Genomic DNA, 17,835 nt, shown 5'->3' with positions numbered 1-17,835 from the left:
GGCATTCAGAGTTACAGAAACTTGTAGGGTTCTGGAGATCCAAACTCAGCTTGTCAGGCCTGAGCAGCAAGCATCTTTGTCCCCTGAACTATCTCCCCAGCCTGAGACGTCTGTAACGGCTCTTACTCACACCTCATCTTTTAATTGAACATCCCTCATAGTCTCTGCCATTGTACTGCGATCACTAATCAGCTGTGATGAGGCGCTTTGGAGCAGCAGAGGTTCCTCTTAACTCACTACCACCTGAAGACCAGGCTCAGAAGTTGACTCCCACCCTGTGTGGGGCGTGAGGAAACCAATCATCTTAGGAGGCTGGGAGAAATTGTGTTCCTTGCTGTGCTAACTGACCCAGCCAGAGCCTGTGTTGAACAGAACATACAATGTAAAATGACCGCAGAGAAGGTTAGAAGTCAGCCACTCCACGGATCACTGTGGTTTTGATTGTAAGCAAGCAGCACTGGATGTTTCTGAGCCTGGGTGCATTGAATACCTGTGCTAAGACCAGCTCTTACCTCCTACTGCGGAATCGTCCCATGCTTCTTTGCATATGTTTCTTTTTGTAACCCTGAAGGATTTGCTTAGCATAGCCAGTGTAATTCTGCATTAGGAAGAGCTGAGCCTCGGTGACCCATGTATGGTTACACCTCTGAGCAGTTGGAAGATTATAAATATCCGTTCTGGAGGTTGTCACAACAATCTTTACAAAGGGGTTTGTTTCTGCCTGATACTACTGTAAAATCCTCATCTGTTGTTACGGCTACTAGCTGGAATAACCCAACTCTCAAATGGTCCTTACTTATTTTAAAATAACTTCACTAATCATAAACTGGCCACAGGAAAAATTGATCTTTAGAGTCAAGTGTTCAACGAAACTCTTTGTTTACTAGGAATTCATTTAACATTGACCTCAAATTACTCAACAATGAAATCACAGATTTTCGGTAAACATGAAAACCTCAGGTTTATGGGTCCGTATTGTCTACTTTAATCCAGGGGAAAGGCACACAAGTTACCGTCAGCTTGATGCCTTAATGCTCCTGTGAGGCAGATGATAGCCATCAACTAAAGAAAGAAAGCAAAGACAGGACATTAGTACACATAGAGGCACAGTTAAAAGACAAACCCTAGTGAGTCACTGTTGTATAAATTCCTTCCTTCTGAGAGTTCATAGACCCCTGAGCTGCTTTTAGCAAACAGAATATAGGCAGACAATGAGCTGACTACTCCCAATTTTATTGTTAGACTCCCTTGTATCCAGCTGGAAAGAGGGGTCTCTTTCTGGTTTTGAAATAGTAGGTACCACATGATAAAAGACTGAGGGGTTCTGACAGAGTCCGAATAACCCTTAGCTAAGACCAGGGAACCAGATAAATAGCAAGGGCCTCAATCCACAGGCACAGGGTGCATCCAGAAACAGCCCAGTTGAGCCCATGACTGGTCTGCTCCTTGTATGACCCTGAGCAGTGACTAGTGACTTTAGACCACAAAGCTATGGAGTAATGGATGTATTACTTTGAAGCCACTAACCTGGTGTTTAATTTGTTACACAGTGACAGAAATTTAATACAGCCTCCCTTTCAGGGTAGAATGTGTAAAATGGCAGGTTCACACTTCACCCATTTGGCCATGACAAATCCGCTTAACATTTCTGGGCCTTTTAACTGTAACACAGGAATAAAGATGGTGTGTGTGTGTGTGTGTGTGTGTGTGTGTGTGTGTGTGTGTATATAAAATTCAGCACCAGGAGGATCAGATAATACAGTCTAACTTAGGAGGAAGTGATGCCACTGTGAAGAACAGTTTCTATTGCTGTTAGACATGTTTGTCTCATCATTGTAAACATTTTAATTGTTATTTTTCTCTATGTACTCCATGTTCTAAAGACTTCTAGCTTGCTCATTAACTGGATTTTTTTCTAAGTGGAATTCATTCTCTCATCCATTTCTAGTTCATCAGCTACATCTAGTTTCTGATCAGTTTGAGATGGTCTTAAAAAATAGATATAATTAATGTGTTTGGGTTAAAAGCAAAGCTGTTTTGGTGTTAGAGTTAATGAAATTTCCATTAGCTTATAAAAAATGTTAGCAATGGGTCTCTGAGCCAGATTTAGAATCACAAAGTTAGAGAGAGATAGACACAGGATGGGGACTTGGCAGCATGGTCTTGGCTGCCTCTGTTTATCATTGCTTCCTTCAGTGTTGCTGGGAGATTAGGAAGGCTGGAAAGAAAACTGCAAGTGCCTGTGGTGTGAGATGAGCCAGGAGAGGAAATCAAGGTATTGGGCTTGTTGTCAATGGTATTGGCAAGCTGGAAATGAGCTTGGGGTTCTTTAGGGTTTAGGAACTATTGTGCAATGTCCACATTACAGTTATGAGAAAGAATTAAAACACAAATGAAAAATGAAAGTGAGACCATTTCTGAATGGGAGTCTCTAAAATGTTCTTGTCTATAATTTGCTTTGTGTAAAGAGCCAGTGCTTGCCATCTGCGCACTATGCCCATCCCTAGAGCCGTGTGTCTCTCAGAACGCTGCCTAAGGAACTAGCATTCTGCCGCATTATTTACATCAAGGTCTACTTACTCAGTTTCCACATGAATGCTCTTCAAGTTGGCTACAGACTTGATAGGGAATTATGTGCACGTTATAGACATGTCTTCTATGTAAACCCAGACAAATTCCTTAGAACCAAAGATAGATGCAAGCAATTGTTCCACCAAGTCTAAAAGCACATTGATTTTTCTTTTTTTTTTTAATGCAGCAAATGAAAACACAGTTTAAGAAGCACATCTGAGAAGTTCAAGTAGATAAGCTTTCCCATTTATACTCTGTACAGTAGAAGGCAACACACATAACAAACACTCACATAACAAACACTCACATAACAAAGCCCACATTCACGGGGAAGACACATAATAGATATGATATGCATAGTATAAAGACAAAACATGCACATGGAATCTCATACATGCACAACTAGGGCTTTGAGAAGTCCTGCAGCAGAGGCCCAATGAGTTTTGTTCAATCATGTGCTTCTCAAGTTAATCTGTGACTCACACCCCCTCAAACATCTCCCAACTCCTTCATGTTCCAGTCACTCAAATTCTAAATACCTTAGTATTCCTGGAGCATAATTGACCCTTGAGATTTTCTCTAAGATGTTAACTGTTACATGGGGGTTAAGCATGAGGTACTTCAACATCAATGGGTGCAACATGCAAATCACCATTAAAATAGTCCACATATCAGAACCAGTACCTGCTAATTATATAAGGAGCATTGAGAGCTGTGACTGATGACCGAAGTCTTTCCTTTAGGAGTCTAGCTTGTCTTTTTCATGTATTGTCAGAAAGCCAGCTTCAGCTGTCCTATCATTGGCCTGCTATCCGATATTCACACAGGCACACCCCACTGGGCAGGGGAAAGAACCAGCTTTCTGAAAAGCCAGTGGGTAGCTAGAGTGAAAGCCCAGTCTCCCTCCCTGCTGCACTTAGCACCCTTGGACTTGACATAACGATTTGGCACATTACCCTCTCTGCATTCCTGCTGCTAGGGCCCAGAGTAACTCTTTATCGGCATACATTGCTCTGTTTATTCTGCATAGAATGGAAAGGAATACTTTACCCTCTCTGAAGAATGTATGGCCAGGTATTTATCAAGCACTTACTGTGAAGATCAGAGATAACTTTTATCTTCATAGAGAAGATCTGACCTGGGCTGTGAGAAGGCCAGACCACACAGTTCTACATGAACTCATCTTAGGGCTTAACTGACCACAGCTCCAGCACCAAAAACATTCACTGCTTACAAGGAGAGCAAAAGGCTATACCCTCAAATGTGTCACTATTTTACATTCTGAATCAAACCATACCTTCCCTCCCACAGAATGGCTTCTACTCTGTAAAAGAAATTGAACATCTCAGCAACTCCCAGATAAGCCTGTATCAGCAAATTACTTATTTGTTAAGATACAGAGCAAGAACATATTAATTAATGCCACCACCACAGAAAAGAGTATGGGCCTGTCTACAAACAAACAAACTCAAAAATTAAACTCAGGGAGCTAGAGAGATAGTTCAGGGGCTAAGATGGTTGTTGTACAATCATGAGAACAGTCGTTCAGATCCTGGCCCCCACATAAGAAGCCAAGCATACTACAGACTCCTGTTATTTCAGCTCTAAGGCATCCGATGCCCTCTTCTGGCCTTGGTGTAAAGCCTCATATGCACATGTGCATTCTTGTGCACACACACACAAATAGTCATATAAATAATCCACAGGTGTTTGTTCTCTCCTTCCACTGTGGGGATTTTGATCATACTTTTCACTGACCCCTAGGCTAAAAAAACAGAACCCACCAGAGATTGAACTGAAAGTAGATCTACCATATGATAAATCTAGATATGTAGCCAAAGGAATCAAAGTTGCTATGCAATATAGACACCTTCACACTTGTGTTGATTGTGTCACTATTCACAATAGCTATGTTACAAAAATCAGCCTATGTACTTTCTTACATATGACAAAATGTGGTATGTATTTATGCAATTCTGCCATAAGGAAGAATGAAGTCATGTTGTTAGCAGAAAAGTGAATGGGACTGGAGATTATCATGTTAAGTGAAAGAAGCCATACTCAAAAAGGCAAATATTGTGTGTTTTCTCTCGTGTGCATGAAAGCAGAGGGGAGACTATTTGCAAAGAGGAAAAGGCTGGTAGGGGGAAAAGAAGCACAGAGAGTAATATGGGGAAATATGACCAAAGTAAGTTATATATAGATATACAATTTCACAATTGAACTGTTTTATAATTAAATTATAATTAGTATACACCATCAATTTATGAAGAAGGGCTAGAGAGATGGCAGAGGGCAAAGGTGCCTGTCACCAAATCCAATGACCTCAGTTCAATCCCTGATGGGTTCTCTTTTTAGCCTAGGGCTTGGTGGAAAGCATGATCAAAGTCCCCATGGTGGAAGAAGAGAACAAATCCCTGTGGGTTGTCCCTTGAGTTTCACATTTTCTACCTCCCCCACACACATGCAAAATAAATAAATAAAATGTAAACTATGGAAAAATCAGAAGCAGCATATTTGAGTGTTGCTACCCCCACATGAGTATTACATTACAGGCTTAAGACAGAAGCAATATTTTCCCACACTTGCTGTGTTTAAGTCACAAGGGGATGGCCTTGTTCTATTACAGCCCCAGTTTGTGCAAACTTAGTGGCCTTTGATCATACTTCCTCTGAACCCTAAACTAAAAAGAAAACTCATCAACCCTAGCCTACAGTCACCCACATAAATTAAATGTTACAAGTTAGATGCCCCAAAGTGTTGATGATATTGATGGTAATAATCACTGTAATTATTAGGCCCTTGTTTACAGAATGCTTATTAATGTTACAGGCACTGCTTTTGCCAGTACTAACCCCTATAAAGCCCACACCAACCTTAACTGAGGCAGTGCTATGCCTATCCCCATTTTATAGATGAGGAAACTCATAACTATTGGCAGTATAAATAGAAAATAACCCCATAGGTTGCTCGAATTTAACATCTGTGAGGCATTTTGTGCTCTTGTGAACTTGGGAATTTACAGAGAGCCTCTTCGATCCACAGGCATACAGAGCATTGATATTCCCTTAGGAAGTGGTTCTCAACCTTCCTGATGCTGTAACCCTTTAATAAAGTTCATCTTGTAGTGATCCCTCAATGCCAAAATAATATTATTGCTTTTTCTTAACTGTAATTTTGCTACTGTTACGAGTCATAATGTAAATATCAGATATGCGGAATATCTAATATGTAACCCCTATGGGGGTCATGACCCACAGGTTAAGAACCACTGCCTTAAACCCTCTTTCCAGCACATTGACCTCTGGTGCAGAGCTCATGGCCCTTCCCACCGGACAGTAGGGCTATTCACTCTTGATCTTTTCTGGTTTATTCTCTTTTCTGAGGCACCTGTTTTAGTATCTCATTTTCTACAGCCCCCCCCCTTTCCTCCTCTTCCCACCTGTGGTTCATTTTGCTGGGTCGCTCTGCTTCGTCTTTAGTCCCAGCAACTGTTGTGGTGGACTTGATGACTTGACTACAGCTCTCAGAAATGGTCCTCACCTTCTGAGCTTCCTCTCATTCTAAATGGTCTTGGGAATGCAGGCCTTCCGTACAAAGGGCTTCTCCAGCCACACAAAGAAGTACACCCACTCCCCTCCCTGCATCTATGCATAAGATTATTTTGATTTGCTTTAAATATCTTGTTTGTTCAACCCAAGTCCAAAGCTGCTCATCTCATTCAAGTATGGCTTTTGTCCAAGTATCACTTCAGTGACTAGAATTGCAGGTTCTCACTGGTTCTGTTTTTTCTTGTTATTTTTTTGTTATTATATTGTTTTGTTTTCCTCTACTGTGAAAGGACAGTTTTCTATAACTATAAACACTGAAGAAATCTTCCTGAAGCTCCAGGAGCCCTTTCTTTGGAGTGTCCCTCTAATTGTTCCTACAGCACAACCCCTTCCTTTATGTCCTTACATTCCTGACATACTTGGAGCCCATGACTCAGTGCAAGGCAACTTTAGACTCTCTCCCCACCCGAAAGGACGGTAGCCACAACCCAGTTTGTTGATTCCTATTAGACCTGTGAGGAACTGTAAGGCCTCCAGTCAGGAGACAGGAGTGGACGGTTGGACACAAGAACAGGACTCTGGAGTCAGAAATTTAGGCAGCAGCTCCTCATGGCCACTGGCAAGAAAACTGAGAAATAGCTAGGGGTGGGGATGGAAGTGCAAAGATGGAGAGCCATGAAAAAGTGGCTGTGGGTACAAACCCAAGCAGGTAAGATGCAGCATCAAGAGGCCACATCTCTGTGGCTCTTCTGTAGTGACAGGAAGACTGCACTCCTGGGGCTAGGGGTCAGAGGCACTGCACTGGACACAGGGGTCTTCATGTTGACAATTACTTTGGGTAGCACACTTATGTTCTTTTTGACAAAAAAAAAAAAAGAGCATTCTGGAACACTAAGTTGAATCGTGAGAGAAAAATAGAAAGAGAAAGAGGAAAGGAAAGGGGAAGAGGGGGAGTGGGGGAGAAGGGACCAAAGTAAACCAGCTGTTGAGGCCAGGCAACTTACCTCTGATGTTCATATTTTAAAATTTAGGCAGTTTATTCCCCAACTGTTTGTAATCTGTGTGTGTGTGTGTGTGTGTGTGTGTGTGTGTGTGTGTGTGTGTGTGTGCATGCGCACGTGTGTGTGTGTGTGCATGCGCACGTGCATGTGTGTGTGTGTGCACGCGCACGCGCACGTGCACGTGTACATGTGTGTGTATGTGGGTGTGCATGTGTGTGCATGCATGTGCGTGGATCTGTTTCATTTTATTTATTAATTTATTTTTATTTAATTACGTCGTATAACATGGTTTGATCACATCCCTTCTCCTTGATTGTCTCTCATGTTAGTATTGCATTAGAAGAGTGCAGAAAATCTGTTTTCTAAGCCAAGGATTTCCAACATTTGCTTTGCTAGTCCTCTCACAATGGAGAAATTTTGAGTAAATTGTGTAAATTGATTTTGTTTTAGAGTCCTGGGTCACACATTCACCAATTCTTTCTCAATTGCTTTAGGAAGTTTTATGGGAACCTCTCCTGGTACGTGCAGACAGTGGTCCCTGCTGACTGAAGTGGGAGGGACACTCTCATGGCTTTCTGGAAAAGGTTTGCTCCAAACAAGTCGGAGATTCCAGTCTAGAGAAAGTGATGTTCCGAAAGACTCCAGACTAACCCATCCATAGCCACAACATCCCCATGTATTTTATAAGTCCTTCATCAACACCCCACCCAAGGAAGTCTCTTCCTTAGAATAGCTCAGTGTTGCTGTGATTTCCGCCCATAAAGCTGCATAATTAGAGTCTTACAGGAGATCTGTCCATTGCTCTCTTTGGTTTATGTCTTTAAAAACTCTCATTTGTTTTTCAGTTTTCCTGGCATAGCACACATATTTTTCCTGCCTGATTTTTTTTTGTTGTTGTTTGTTTGGTTGGTTGGTTTGGTTTGGTTTGGTTTGTTGTTTTTCAGTTTTTGGTTTTTTTGGCTCCTCAAGGTCCCAGTACCCCACTACAGTATACTACACTCTCTAGAACTTTCTGAGACCTTCTGCCTCTCTCTTTAAACTCCCTGTGGCCTGAATTCCAGTAAACAAAGGAGAGGGGGGCATGTATGCATTTGTGTACCTATGAAGATTGTGCCCTGTGCTTTCTCTTGGTGGGAAGTCCAGGAGGCTGGCCCCATTTCAACCTCCAGCTCTTTTTTTTTTTTTTTTAAGACAATGATAATCACAGTCATCCCCCTGTTGTCCCTGTAAGCATGCTGAGGCAGCCAGCCTGGGTGCTCTCAAGTTTCAGCACCTTTCATTTGAAAAGGACATACAAAGGCACATAGACTTGACTAAGATAATTATAAAAGAAGTTCTGAATTTAATTAAGTAATATCTATAATCATAGAGTTGGTTTGTTTGTGTAGTGCATTGCAGCATGCAAAACGTTTGCATGAGTTGTGCCGTGCGGTGTTTAGCCCCTGGGCCTGCTTTCCTGCGCACACTGTTTTAAAGCAGTTTTTCTTCAGCTACCATTAGCGTGAAAAAGAAATTGACTTACAGAAGCTGTCCTATGTTTCTGCTTCTTATTCTTTCTTAACCTAGTGCTCCTCCAAACCTCTTTTACTTCTTTTATGGCCTATTATTTCAGCCAAAATTAGGATTCATGGTCATACTTGTTAATTAATTCCCTTAATGAGGAGGTGCATTGTTATTGATCTGATCTGTATAGAGCATTCTTTAGTCTGGACATGCAAGTAGCCAGCTTTCAGTGTAAGGGCAAAGTGTGGGTGGGCTGGCTTTTCTTCTGAGAAGCAGCCTGTATCTCCAGCAGAACCTTCCAGACCACATGCATGCACGCACACACACGTGCATAAAGACTATTTGGTGATGTTTTTTGGAAAGCCAAAATGGGCTATCAAATATAGTATCTTCATAGCAGACACTTCTTAACAAAATTGGGAGGGAGGGAGGGAAGGAGGGAGGGAGGGGGGACAGGAGAGAAAGAACACTGAAGGGAGTCGTGGACTGATTTTCTAATGGAATTGAAAAATTTTTTCCCTTTCTCCCTAAGCCTTTTAAACATTAAGATGGGCTGCTGCATGTCAAATAGTGGGCTGTGCTCAAGGGACTCTAGACTAGCAGTGAGGACATGCAAAATGCATGTAGTATGTGCATGCCTGGATTTTCTGGCTCCATTTATCTACAAGGCTCAAAAGCAATGACCAACTCAGGGGTCATGGCATCCCTAGCATAAAGATGTGCTCCTGAGGTGCTAGTTCTCCCTACAGGATGCTAGAAAAATGGACATTTCTTAGTTTGAGATGGGAAATGTACAAGATGTTTCTCATTTTGTCCTGCTAGCTAGTCAGGGACGCTTTTAGGAACCACAAGATCACATCAGAAACACTCAGGAGTTGACTTGAAGAAATACCCACAGACCAAAGAAGGGAAATTTTGGATTTTGAGAAGAATAATTGTAATTATTTGAGTCTCATCAATTAATTTGAAAAAATTTCCTAAAGGGACATCTGGTCCTCTATCTGTGATTCATATCTGTGGTTTCAATTATCTGTAGATAAGAAGGAGGAGGAAGAGGAGGAGGAGAGGGAGGAGGAGAAGGAGAAGGAGAAGGAGAAGGAGAAGGAGAAGGAGAAGGAGAAGGAGAAGGAGAAGGAGAAGGAGAAGGAGAAGGAGAAGGAGAAGGAGAAGGAGAAAAGGAGGAGGAGGAGGAGGAGGAGGAGGAGGAGGAGGAGAAGGAGAAGGAGAAGGAGAAGGAGAAGGAGAAGGAGAAGGAGAAGGAGAAGGAGAAGGAGAAGGAGAAGGAGAAGAAGAAGAAGAAGAAGAAGAAGAAGAAGAAGAAGAAGAAGAAGAAGAAGAAGAAGAAGAAGAAGAAGAAACAATATGTACCTGTCTTGCTTTATTTCTTGTGCTCATTCCCTAATGATGCAAGGGAGCAGCCATTGACTCAGTATGCCATTTGCAACGGGGCCATAAGTAAACCCAACACGATCTGAAGTAGTTCTGAGGATGTGCACAGCTCATGTAATCGCCTTGAATTTCCTGTAAGAAACTTGAGCATCTGCGGATTTTGGTACCCATGTGTGTTCCTGGAGTCAGCTCTCTGCAGATGCTAATGAATGACTTAATGTTAAAAGTTGAACTCTTCAGAAGATAAGGGAGTTGACAGGTTTGGGAGGAAACCATAGATAAATGGAAAGAACAAAATATTTGGTCTACTTTTTATATGTGCATGTCCCACTGAGTAGTGAGACAAACAAGGAAAGCTTTTTAAAAAACATTTTTGTTAAAAAAAACAATTTTATACAATATATTCTGATCACAGTTTCTCCTCTACTAACCCCTCCCAGATCCTTCCCGCCCACCCACTCCCACCTACCTGCACCCATGTCCTTTCTCTGTCTCTTTAGAAAGCAAACAGGCAACTATACAAAAACAGAATAAGAAAGAAAGAAAGAGAGAGAGAAAGAAAGAAAGAAAGAAAGAAAGAAAGAAGCAAGAAAGAAAGAAGAAAGAAAGAAAGAAAGAAAGAAAGAAAGAAAGAAAGAACGAGAAAGAAAGAGAATGAGAGGGAGAAAGAAAGAAAGAAAGAAAGAAAGAAAGAAAGAAAGGAAGGAAGGAAGGAAGGAAGGAAGGAAGAGAAAGAGTCAAAACGAAATGAAATGAAACGAAATGAAATGAAACGAAACAAAAAAGCCAATGGTGTCTTACCAGGGTATATTAACCACACTTAAGGGAAGACCCTATGGCTAGCAGTAAATAACCAACAACAACAACAAAAAAAAAAGCTCAACAATATTTTTGCAGACTTTTTGTCTTATATTGGTTTTGGTTTTGTTTTTGTCTCACTGGTCTTTTGTTTGTATATTATGGTTTCTAATTGTGTGGTTTTTAAGAAAAGGCTCTTTTTATGAGTGTGTTCCAATAGAGTAACTATCAACAAGAAGAAAATGGAAAAACTGGATCCCACGCCATCTTGTATTCCAGTCTGAGTAAACACATCTTGGCATAGGGCATCTACACCCGCTCTCATGAGAAAGAGAGAAACAACCAGACATCCCATGGCTTGGGATGAGAGGACAAATCACCACCCAGGGTCTTGCCAAAGCCCAAACTAGAGACTCACCAGCTTCTATTTGAGGAAATCTGGAAGGCAGAAAACATGATGATTTGCGCCAGGCCTCGCAACCAGCAGGGGCAGATGGTAGAAGGTCTACAGGTCAAATGCCCAGTAAGTATTAAGAAAGGGAGCCTATTGAACATGAGGTATATAACAGACAGGTCAAAGTTGCGAACAGATAAATACTCTGGTGTTTGGGACACACCTTCATGTTCCAAGAGTGCAAAAACAATATAAGCTTATTGTATGTTTGAAGTCAGAATGGTTTTGTGAGGAGTGAAGGCATTACCCGAATAGGGCACCACATGGTGTTTTGAGGGTGACTGTTGGTGGGGGCTCTCCTTGTAATACATCACTAAGCTGTGCCTTGTGTGATTTTCTAAACTGAGTTTTATTTTGCAACAAGAAGCTAAAAGGGGGGTGGGGAAAGATCTCCAAGTAGCAATTACAAGACATATTTTTTGAGGTTCTATCAATGACTGGATAGTCAACATATAACATAACATAAAGGAATGACTCGAACTCCAGGGTCACTCAGACAGTCTGAATCCCAGCATGGCTATTTGCCAGCTGTGTGACCTGGGCATGACTCAGCCTCTCTCCTATTCAGTTTTCTCATCTGTAAAGAGGATGCCTTTGCAGTTCATAGCTCCACTCTGACACTGAAACACATCCAGACATCCAGGGCACTGCTTGGCAAACAGCGAAGTCTCTTGCTCAGGGTAGCCAGATTAATCCCTCTTACTTCTTGCCTCTCTCCTTCATGACCCATAATGCAAATACCTGTGTTTTCTGGTGTTCTTAGGCTACCCCTGTGAAAGGGTCATTCAACTACTCCAAGAGGGTTGAGAACCTGTGGGCCAGAGGAAAGAGGCCTCCAGAGATAAGGGCCTCTGTTAGTTGGCCAGATGCAGCTGTGTGGGGGTAGCAAGCGTGAGGGATTAAGAGGACTCTCACACATGCCTTTGCAGTATTTCAATATTAAAATGAGTCAGGACTGGGGAGGTAACTAAGTGGGAAAGCGCTTAGCCCACAAGCATGAGGAGCCCTGAGTTCTAGCTCCAGCGCTTACATTAAAAGCTTGTGTTATAATCCCAACACTGGAAAAACAGCGACCCGAGGATTGTGTTAGAGCTTGCTAGCCAGTCAGCCTAACCACGTAGTTCCAGATTCCCATGAGAGAGTCTGTCTCAAAAGAAAAAGGTGGAAGACTCCCGAGGAACAACACCTAGGTTGACCTATGACCTCCATATACATGGGCACATACACACAAAACATACACATACCCCATAACAACAACCACAAAAACAAACAAAAAATATATAACATTTCTTGTCTGGCTTGAGAGATTTAGATAGTCTTAAAAAATAACAATCTACAATAAAAGTTACAGAATGACTTAATATTCTTGTGTAGAGAAAATTTACTAAATGCCTCTGGGTACACAGCACTGGCCTGAGGAACATTAAAAAATGAGGTCATTCATTCAGTTCTTCAACGTGTTTACTGTGCATGGCTGCAAGTGTTGGGAATTCCTTGCCATCTTAGAGTTTTATTCTGGAGGGGAAAGACAGACCATGTAAGAATAAATTGGTAAGTTAATTAGAAAAATGTTAGAATGTAATACAATGCCACAACATTTCTTTCCCTCATTGTTGGAGTTCAAATCCAGGGCCTCATGCATGCTAAAGAAGCTCTCTACAATTGAGCTATATCTCTATTCCTGAATGATAAGGTGGCCCATTGAATATGTTTTTGGAGAAGCCAAAGGTTTGCTGCTTGAGTGTATGGGACAAGAATATTTTAGCAGAGGAACCACACAGTGCAAAGCCAGATGTTTATGGAGGATACAATTTCAGGGTGGACTCCATAATGTGGAGGAACGGGTGATTGGAATTAAAGAGAAAATAGAGTTTGTGAGGCTTGAAGGTCATTTTGAGAGGAGCTCTAACACGAAGACAGTAAGCCATTGAAGTCCAGAGCAGAGAAAGGGTAGGACTTGCATTAGAGGGACCAGTATGGACAGCAGTGAAGCACTGAGGGAGGACTCCAGGAGGGTGGGCACAAAGAAGAGAGAAGACAAGTGAGGTAGTGCCTATAGGAACTTGGGAGACAGGGCTCCCCACAGCTGGAGTAAGACCTGGTAGAGGAGGCACTGTGAAGCACATCTGTCCTGGAGGAAATTGAGTGCAAGTTTTCTGCCAGGTTTTTTCTTTTATGCATATGTTCATGCATGCAAGTGTGCATGCATGTTCACATGTGTGTGCATGCATTTGTGTATGCACGAAGCACATATATGTCCTAATATCTGTGAAGACCTGAGGGTGAGATCCGGAATCTTCCTCCATGACTCTTCTACCTTACTCTTTGGGTTAGATCTTTCAATCAAACCCGGAGCTCACTGATGTTTTTGGTTACACTATAGTTACTGCAGCTCCAACAGAGTGTGCATCTGACTAGCTGACCTCAGCTTTTCTGTCTATGTGTCTTTGTGCATGTTCTTCATTCATTCCCTTATCATCCCCAGTCATATAAGGGTGGTGATGACATTTGTGTATAATGATGAGGAAGTTTAGTGAGATGAGGCATTGCTGATGTAGACAGAAAGAGAGCTACCTGGGGGCTTCTCTGAAGAGATTGTGAGGGGATGAGATCTATGAATATATGGACACTTTGACAGACTTTAACTGTTATGGGATGCAGTAGATGCAGCATATACAGATTTTGATATACTGATGTGAGTCTCTGGACCCCTTATATTCCAATTTTCTCTGTGAAGCAGAAAGTAAGCTTGTAATCTGGAAGTAATAACCGGGGAGGTGATATCAAAGGCATACAGAGAGTGGATGAGGTAGTATAAGGACATTTGGAAGGATGGGATAATCCATTTCAAGGAAATGGGTCTAGTTGCCTGACAAATCAGCTCACTAATGTTCAACAACTTGAGCATGAAGCAGCAGAGTCTTTGAGAGTACTGGAACTTTGTGCCCAGACATATTTGTTATTCAGATGCAGCTAAGCCTGTTGAGGCATTGGCAAGTGACAGTGCCAGAGAAGATGCAAAGGAACAGTGATCAGACTCCTGGAAACATTGTAAGTATGCCATCTGGCCGTTTAGACAGACTCCAGAAAGGTGAGGATGAAAAGACAGCCAAAAGTGGTAAGGATGGATGGATGGATGGATGGATGGATGGATGGATGGATGGATGGATAGATATCTCAATGAATAGATGGATAGGTGTCCCAGTGAACAGATGGATAGGTGTCCTGGTGTAGAGAAGGAGGCATGTACAGTGTGAGCTGGAGATGTGGGAGGTAAGCATGAGAAACCAGTAAAAGAACAAAAGAACAACATCAGTTGCACAGTGGTTGTTCACCACTAAATGTATTCCTCTGTTCTGATTAGCTGTGTTATTGTTTTACAGTAATACAGATCACTGTATTGCTTTGCTTTCTATTGCTATAAAACACAATGACCAAAAGCAACTTGGGGAGGAAAGGGTTTGTTTCTACTTATTCCATCATCAAAGGGAGTCAGGACAATAAGTCAAGGCTGTAACATGGAGGTAAGACATGAAGCAGAGACCATGAGGAAATACTGCTTACTGGCTTGCTCAGCCTGCTCTTTTATACAGCCTAGGACCACCTGCCCAAGTGGGACCACCCACAGTGGTCTGGGTCCTCATACATAGATTATTAATCAAGAATCACTGCCCCCAAGAGACCGATAAAGGTATTTTCTCAACTAAGATTACTTTTTCCCAGATGACCCTAGCTTGTGCCCATTACCAAAACTCTAACCACACAATAGCCACTGGGTAGATATGGCAAAAGAAAAATGAATAGAAGCCTATGCCCATTCTAATCCTGGCCTCTAAAAATTACCCTCTTGTTCCTTCTCATACCCTCCCACTTTTCCAGTTTACAGATGAGTTTAGGGCTATGAGGATCTAAGGAGTATTCACCCCTTAAGTAAGAGGGAGTTGGGAATCCTCTATGACCTTGTAGAAGCTGTTACCCCAACCCAAGATGTAAGGTTCACAAAAGCGCTTGTTTATTAGTTAAGAAAACAAGTATCTCTCCTAAATAGAAATGACTAGCCTAGGAGCTTGTGTCTTTGGTGGTGGTTGACAGAGGGGAGTTTTTAAAGAGGTTTATCAGATGCCTGTTTGTGTTGAAATCATAAGGAACAGGGAAAGGATTGGAAGAAACGCCAAGGAATAGAGAAGTGAAAAAAGAAAGGTAGAGAGGGAGAAAGAGCTTGAGGAAAAAGAGTTTATCCAGGGAGGGGGGAGAGAGAACACTATGAAAGCAGTGTGTGAGTGATAAACAAGAACCCTGTGTCATCTCAACCCCAGTGCATAGAAGATTAAAGCACAGAACTTCAGGGGAAAGTGAGTCTGTAGGAGTTCTCAGTGATAGGACCATCCAGGTCAGGGGCTGGAAGGAAAGGGCCTTGAGATGGGGAGAATCATGTTTGAAAGATGAAACAGAGTGAATTGTAGAGTCCTGCGGGAAACAGGAAAGGAGAAGTAGAGTGGTCACAGACACAGATGGAGAGCAGGGGTGATGGTGTGATAGGTCCTAGAGAAATATTAGTGGTGCTGAGAAAAATGAAGGACAGAGTAAATCTTAACACTGCTGGAGGAAGCAATGAGTTTTGTGGGTATGTGGGTAGGGTGGCTGAAAGCAGGGGTTTCTTCAGGTGGGAAGTTAGGCCCGGCGGCTGTGGCTACAGGGGCTCATTAAAGGCCTTCTCCACGGTTCCTCACAGTGCGGCCCCAATGACACAAGAAAGTCCATGGGTTTCCAAAATGGCTTCATTGGCATGATGGATAATGGTTGAATCTGGATGTGCACCCCCATGAAACTCAGGGCAGACCTGAGTTAAATAGGGAGGGAGAAAGGGAAGGAGAAAGGGGAGAGGGGCTGGGGAAAAATGCTTAATTGGCTCCACCCTCTGGCCATCAGGCATCTCATTAGTATGTAAATATCTCTAGGGCCTGAGGCCTGTAGTCATGCTCTCTACCTGTGCTCTTTGGGTGGGGCTGCATTGCCCTGAACATGACTGAACAGTTCAGGTCAATGGAGTTCCACACCATGTGTTGGGAGCCTGGATTCTGGGAGCACGGGCGGAATAGATGCTCGTCCCTTACAAGCAATGGACACCTGTTGGGTCTCCAGGCTTTCCAGCCAGCACTTTGACCAAAACCAAGACCCCTTTCACGGCCCTGCAGGGGTATATGAATGACATTAATCCTACCCCAAGACCCAGGCCTACCCTAAGGCCCAGGCTTCTTCTTAGACCCTGAGAATAAAAGGAAAAAAGCTTAGAGCTGTCATTTAGGTCTAAGAGATATGAGGTGTGAAGAAGACTACCCTACTCTCAAGAACCTCGGTTTGTACATAAATATGTGTGCATATGACTATACTTGACAGCTGGTCGTCTGCTCTGAAAGCCAGCTGTCCATCACCAGGACTTGTCTGTGCTGTTGGCATTCTTGCAATAACTAGGCAGTTAGCAAAGTTTCCATCCATCAGGTGAGTCACAGGCAATGCCCTAAGCCTTGTTCCTCACACAAAGTGACTCTTGGGCATCCCCTGGATACATGTTTGGAATGCAGGACCTCAGCCACACTCAGATCTACTCATTTAGTTTTAGTGTGCCCATGTGATTCTCTGACACATTAAGATTCAAGAAGTGGTAGGATGTATGTCATGTTACTGCTAAGAACAAAGCAGATGTCTCCAAGAAGAAAAAAGTATAAGAAACCCTGGGAAAGATTACATTTTATTCATCAATCCCAAGTTAAATATGATCTTTCTCTCTGCCTCCCTCTAAAATCCAGAGCCTTGGCAGCATATTAGACTCAAGTAAGCCTCACTAAAAACAAGCCAAACAAATTTTTTGCTTACATGACTCGAGATAATTCACAGACAGACAGACAGACAGACAGACAGACAGATAGTACCAATTCTGAGTCCCAGCCCCAGATACTCTGGTTTAAGTATGCTGGTTACAAAAAGTCATTTTCAAAGGCTCTCAAGCAATTTTAATATACAGTAAGGGATGGGTGACTAGTGGAGACAAAACAAGGCACATTATCTAGTATCCGAGTTAAAAATGGAATTAATTTAACACTGCTTTACTTAATCTACTCTTTTTGATATATTGTCATATGAATACATAGTTGAGGTGAAGCACTAATGCCAAAATATTTCCCTTTACGTATTTCATGTTTATTTTGTGCTTGAAGTACATCTCAAAGCTTGGGAAAGAAGCCACCTGTGCTAATGGCTACCATGATGAACAATGCAGCTTCGAGTAGGAAGAATGGAGTGGAAAGTCTCCATCACTTGAAAACAAGATGATCTCCCACTGAACGTAGAAGAGGTGATCCAGGAAAAACTGAGAAATAATTAACCATTGGCTGTCAATGTGAGTTGTGGCCCATGGAGTGTAGGAAGGCCAGTGTTGCCTCTTTATAGGGTAACTCCATTGAACTTGGTGGGTGTGTGTGTGTGTGTGTGTGTGTGTGTGTGTGTGTGTGTGTCCCCTATACCCTGCCCTCCCATCACCTACACAATTTAACCCTTTCTGTTCCATAAT

At 42.4% G+C, this 17,835-nt stretch overlaps 1 long non-coding RNA gene across 1 annotated transcript; it reads right to left on the bottom strand.

The window, feature by feature from the left end:
• Positions 1 to 892: 892 nt before the first annotated feature.
• On the bottom strand, positions 893 to 3,386 carry LOC143436662 (uncharacterized). The gene is made up of 3 exons (XR_013106531.1): positions 3,256 to 3,386; positions 2,581 to 2,678; positions 893 to 1,062 (listed from the first exon to the last, which is right to left on the bottom strand). It is a non-coding gene; the product is annotated as an uncharacterized LOC143436662 (long non-coding RNA).
• Between the last annotated feature and the right edge of the window lie 14,449 nt (positions 3,387 to 17,835).

This window comes from Arvicanthis niloticus, chromosome 23 (genome assembly GCF_011762505.2).
Source record: "Arvicanthis niloticus isolate mArvNil1 chromosome 23, mArvNil1.pat.X, whole genome shotgun sequence".
Lineage (NCBI taxonomy): Eukaryota > Metazoa > Chordata > Mammalia > Rodentia > Muridae > Arvicanthis > Arvicanthis niloticus.
This window is presented reverse-complemented; position numbering and strand designations above follow the sequence as displayed.